The sequence below is a fragment of the Garra rufa genome, chromosome 7 (genome assembly GCF_049309525.1).
Source record: "Garra rufa chromosome 7, GarRuf1.0, whole genome shotgun sequence".
In the NCBI taxonomy this organism is placed as follows: Eukaryota; Metazoa; Chordata; class Actinopteri; order Cypriniformes; family Cyprinidae; genus Garra; species Garra rufa.
The window spans coordinates 15,005,490-15,012,135 of NC_133367.1; positions in this window are offsets into that span (position 1 = coordinate 15,005,490).

A 6,646-nucleotide genomic window follows, 5' to 3' on the forward strand; every position below is an offset into this window, starting at 1 on the left:
TGGAAATATAAATTTTATACAAGCTTCAATGAATTAAAGAAAATTAAAAAAATAACTCAGAAACCTGCTGTCACTCTGGTGAATGTCTCTACAGTATGTGTGTGCGTTCAGTCAGGCACAGAGAAGCTCATTATTGCAGGGGGGAGGGGTGAGAGGCAGAGAGGGTGACAGAGTAGAGAGCCATCCTACAGACCATCTTTGAACAAAAAATGCATGTACTGTATGTAGTGTAATTACATAAATATGTCTGATCTTTGAGAGTCTGATATTTTGAGAAAATATAAAGGGTCACTAAGTCTTTCATTGTTGGTATTTTGCAGTTGTTGTTTTTTATTTATTTTTTACTTAACTGTACCATGAACTTGTCCTATTCAGTCACATAGCAAAAGATTTAAAAAAATACAACTTTTTAGCATGATCAATTTATCTTCATTGATAGACAATATTTACATAGTGTTATTTATTGAATATAAAATAATAATAATAAAAAATTAAGACAAACTTTGACAACAAAACAAACGTTACTGTTATCTCTTCAAAACATCTGAAAACCATAATTTTAAGATCAGTTATATGTATATATGTATCACCCCGTTAAAATACTCAACTTGATTTTTAAAGATATTTTGAAAGAATGAAGCGTTTATAGAGCACTTTATTGTGTATTGCTGTACACCCACATGAACTGTGTTCATGTTCATGTTAATTCACAGTACATAAACTATATATGAATACTTTTTTAGCTTAATATTAATTAACATTAATAAATGCTATTTATTTATTGGTCGTGTTAACTAATATAGTTAATTTTAACAAATGAAACTGGATGGCAACATTTTATATTTTGTGTGTATGTGTCTGTGTGTTGATTTTAAAGTCTAACCCTTTCAATTCTGTAAACTTTAAATCCAAACTAGCAGAGGGTTACTGTGAATATTGATTCTTAGTTATGTAGCGCTTAAGAGTGCTGTCTTGTAACAGGAGGAGTCACCAGCAAAGCAATATCCACACAAAACTTGTACAGATAGGTAACAATGACATTTAAGCAGAAGTGGTGGACGTAAAGCAAGCAATAATAACATTTTATTATCATCATGAATCATGTTCTTATCATCATCATCAGAGTATAGGGAAAATTTTGCATATTGGTTCACAGTTGGCATTATCTGAAGTCCTTGCATTGATTGCATTTAATTAAATCAACATTATATTTGGTCAGTCTGATCTTGAGGCCTTAGAGATGTTAAATTGTGAAGATCTTGAGTTTTCATTGAGTTGTTATAACTTAGCCATAAAATGTCTGATCTGCCACAAAATTCACAGGTTTGGTAAGAGTCCTGGCCTGAAGACACCTAAAGGCCAATATTCAGATATTATCATAGCGCCACCTGTTGGCAGCAGGATATATCTTATCTTTCACTAACTCAAACATACCAAGGTCGATCTGCACCAAACTTCATATGTTTGATAATAGTGCTGGCCTGAACACATCTACATGCCAATAATCAGTTATAGGCATAGCGCCACCATCTGGCAGCGGCAAGTTTGGCACATTTAAATGACTTATGACATATTTTTTCTATATTTACTGTTTTAAAAGCATACTGCCCACCGTTTGCTGATTTCCTGAAGCCACCGGTCGGCGGTGAGCCCAGGTGCGAGGGCCCGTTCATCGCTGCTCGCAGCTTTAATTATTATTATTATTATTATTATTATTTTTTTTTTCAATGTTTTGGGGGATTTCGGGGGCCTTAACATACACGAAAACTCTTGAAACTTTGCACACACATTGGAACCTGCGGCCATCAGGGCCGGACAGACTTTGACATGGGGGGGTCACCTGGGGGGGGCATGGCACAGCGTTAAAAATTGCGACATTTGAAGGGCTCTGGAGCGCACAACAGTTGACCTACAGTCACCAAAATTCATACACATATAGACCTCATCGGGCCGAACAAATTTCACACTCATAGTCCGTGCTTCGCCAAACAGGAAGTCGGCTATTCAGGGATGTCTAAAAAGTGCATGCAATGGAATTTGAAATACTCCTACTAGGCCTTTCCACCGATGGCCACCAAACTCGGTCAGCATGATCTCAAGACATTGGGGACGCAAAATTGCCAGGGGATTTTTGATATCTCGAACGGTTTGACCGTGACGGGGCGACAAATTTATGGCGAGAAATGAGAAACAGGAAGTGCCTAATAACTTTGACATACTTTGTCTGATTTTGACCAAACTTCAGCAGTTTGTTCATCGTCTGATGCCGATCACAGAGATGTGACTATTATGAGTCAAAGTTATAGCGCCACCAACTGGCAGCAGAAAGCGTGACGTTTTTGGAACGCTTTAAACTCAGCCTCTTAATTTTACTCAATTTGCTTCAAACTTCATCCCAATAATGTCAAAACACGACCGATAAGAATCTGTGAAGGGCGTTATCCATAACTTTTATCATGTTGCCATGGCAACGTGTCAAACTTTAACTTTAGTTTTTTGTGTTTTTGAGCCACTTAAAATGCTTAGAATTTCATGAAACTCAACACACACATCTGTATTAATGACAGTTAAACACTGATAAAAGCCCATAAATGGGCGTGGAGCAGGCGCTCCATAGCGCCACCTTTTGACAAAAGTTGGGGGGTTACTTTGTCCTACAGTCACCAAACTCGGTACATATATTGGACTCATCAAGCCGGACAACTTTCTAATTTACACCCATTAGCTACGACCAACAGGAAGTCAGCTATTTTTATTTAAATATGGATTTTTGGAAAAATCAAGCTGTGGAATTTGAAATACTCCTCCTAGACCTTTCCACCGATGGCCACCAAACTCGGTCAGCATGATCTCAAGATATTGGGAATGCAAAATTGCCAGGGGATTTTTGGTATCTCGAACGGTTTGGCCGTGGCAGGGCGACAAATTATGGCGAGAAATGAGAAACAGGAAATGTCTAATAATTTTGACACACTTTATCTGATTTTGACCAAACTTAAGCAGTTTGTTCGTCGTATGATACCGATCACAGAGATGTGACTATTATGAGTCAAAGTTATAGCGCCACCAACTGGCAGCAGGAAGTGTGTTGCTTGCAAAACGCTTTTAAATCAACCTCTTAATTTTACTCAATTTGCTTCAAACTTCATCAGAATAATATCAAAACACGGCCGATGAGAATCTGTGAAGGGGTCCTTGATACATCAAATGCTGTTGCCATGGCAACATGTCAAACTTTAACATTTGTTTCCTGTGTTTTTAAATATAGCTGTGAATAAATTCATATCACTCATAGCAGAATCAGACAGTTCACACCAAACTTTGTCAACATGATGCCAAGATACTGAAGATGTTAAATTGTGAACGGCTTTGGGACATCTTGAACGGTGTTGATGTGGTGATTTATGAAAGTAACAATAAAAAAGATGAAGAGTTATTTTCATATATCTTTAAATTGCATTATTCTAACTCATCAAAACTTTTTACATATAAAGAACAAGAAATTCTTAGGAAATACGTGTAGTTTCAAAATGTTATCATGCTCAGAGGCCCCAAAAACATTAAAAGTGTCACATAAATTTGTCAGATTAAAGCTCTAATACCAGGGATGAACACTAGAGGTCCTCATAAGATAAGGAATCGTTTGACCTCTAATGCTATTTAGCTCATTCTCAGTGTATAAGAATGAAAATAATCCATAGAATCAGTTGATATAGACTGTACTGTCAGTGTACTTTTACATAATTATTTTGTATAGGTGCTTAAAGAGCATTAAAATCTTTTTTTAATCTTTTAAGGAAAAATTATATGATTTATATACATATATACAATCTCACTGATAGAATAAAAAATCTTATAAGTATGACACTATACTGCTCAGTTCACTTAATTAGAATGAGAAACAAATACATCAACTAAGTTAATATGTATTTATTTTTAATATATTTGTTTATAATTATTTCACAGATGCTTATAGATCATTAAAATAATATTTAAAAATGGATGTAGATCATAAAACATGGTAACTATTTAAAATAGGGTCTCTTTTGTTAACATTGGTTAATGAACTAACACACGAACGAACAACGAACAATGTATTTGTACTCGATTTTCTTCAAACTTCATCAGAATGATGTAAAAACACGGCCGATGAGAGTCTGTAAAGGCGTCCCTGATGCATCAAATGCTGTTGCCATGGCAAATAAATAAAAATACAAAATACATTCAAATATTTGTTTCCTGTGTTTTTGCCTAGAATTTTATTTTCCATTTTCAATTTTCAATGATTTATTATATATTTAAAGTGCAGCATCCTAACTCTTTGAAACTTTTTTCATACAAATAACTATTCATTCTGATTAAACACAGTTCATTTCATAATTATACAAAACTCCACGAATGAAAGAAAATTAAAAAACAAATCTGATCTCACTCTGCTCTGCACTCTATGTGTGTGTTTGTGTGGTAAGTGGCTGAGTGTAAGGAGGTGGGATGGGTGGTAAGAGAAAGAGTCAGACAGGAGGAGAGACAGTTAGGGTTAGTCCAAAGGGTTATTGTGAATGCATGTGCCAACTGGGCACCGTTTTCCTGATGCTATCGGGATGGCGACTGCCAGACGGCGAGGGCCCGGTCAACGCTGCTTGCAGCTTTAATTTGTTTTTTTTTTTTTTTTTTTTTTTTTTTTTCAACCGTTGGGGCACTTTTGGGGGCCTTAACATACTCAAAAACTCTTGAAAATTTGCACACACGTTGGAATCTGCCGTCGTCCGGACGCCACAGAGGCTGGGACCCGGGCGTGGTTCAGGGCATCTACAGCGCCCCCTGGAACACAGTTTGAAAACTTGATGTACTGCGCACACATACTTGCACGTATTGATATGAAACTCGGTACACATATAGAACTCATCGAGCTGAACAACTTTTGTACTCTATGTCATGGGCTCCACGCAACAGGAAGTGAGATATTTAGAGCTGTTTAAAAAGCGCATGCTCTGGAATTTAACGTACTCCTCCCAGGAATTCCATGGGATTGTCACCAAACTCGGTCAGCATGATCTCAAGACATTGGGGACGCTAAATTGCGAGGAGATTTTTGATATCTCGAACGGTTTGGCCGTGGCAAGGCGACAAAGTTATGGCGAGAAATGAGAAACAGGAAGTGTCTAATAACTGTTGCACACATTGCCTGATTCTGATGAAACTTCACCAGTTTGTTCCTTGTATGATGCCGATTCCATAAATGTGACTATTATGAGTCAAAGTTATAGCGCCACCAACTGGCAGCAGGAAACGTGTCATTTTCAAAATGCTTTGAAATCAGCCTCTTAATTTTACTCGATTTTCTTTAAACTTCATCAAAATCATGTCAAAACACGGCCGATAAGAATATGTAAAGGGGTCGATGATAAATCAAATGCTGTTGCCATGGCAACGTGTCAAACTTTAAAATTACATTCCTGTCTTTTCGAGGCAGATAACATGCTTAGAATTTCATGAAACTCAACACACACATCAATATTAATGATAGTTAGACACTGGCAAAAGGTCATAAATGGGCGTGGAGCAGGCACTCTATAGCGCCATCTTTTGACAAAAGTTGGGGGGTTAGTTTTTCCTACAGTCACCAAACTCTGTACATATATTGTTCTCATCAATCTGGACAACTTTCTAAATCAAACTCATTAGCTAAGACCAACAGAAAGCCGGCTATTTTGATTTGAAGGTGGATTTTTTGAAAAATCAGGTAGTAAACAAATTCACACTACTCCTAAGAACAACCAGCTGTTCACACCAAACTTTTTTAACATGAAGAGAAGATTCTGAAGATGTTAAATTGCGAGCGGATTTTGGATATCTCGAACGGTGTTGACGTGGTGATTTTTTAAAGATATAGTAAAAAACATAACCCTAATTTTTTATATCTTTAAAGTGCAGCATCCAAACTCTTTAAAACTTTTTTCACACAGAGATCTAATCATTCTGAGCAAGTGCTGGAAATATTAATTTTATACAAGCTTCAATGAATTAAAGAAAATTAAAAAAATAACTCAGAAACCTGCTGTCACTCTGGTGAATGTCTCTACAGTATGTGTGTGCGTTCAGTCAGGCACAGAGAAGCTCATTATTGCAGGGGGGAGGGGTGAGAGGCAGAGAGGGTGACAGAGTAGAGAGCCATCCTACAGACCATCTTTGAACAAAAAATGCACATATGTATTTTAATTACATAAATATGTCTGATCTTTGAGAGTCTGATATTTTGAGAAAATATAAAGGGTCACTTTGTCTTTCATTGTTCGTATTTTGCAGTTGTTGTTTTTTATTTATTTTTTACTTAACTGTACCATGAACTTGTCCTATTCAGTCACATAGCAAAAGATTTAAAAAAATACAACTTTTTAGCATGATCAATTTATCTTCATTGATAGACAATATTTACATAGTGTTATTTATTGAATATAAAATAATAATAATAAAAAATTATGACAAACTTTGACAACAAAACAAACGTTACTGTTATCTCTTCAAAACATCTGAAAACCATAATTTTAAGATCAGTTATAAATATATATATATTACCCCGTTAAAATACTAAACTTGATTTTTAAAGATATTTTGAAAGAATGAAGAGTTTATAGAGCACTTTATT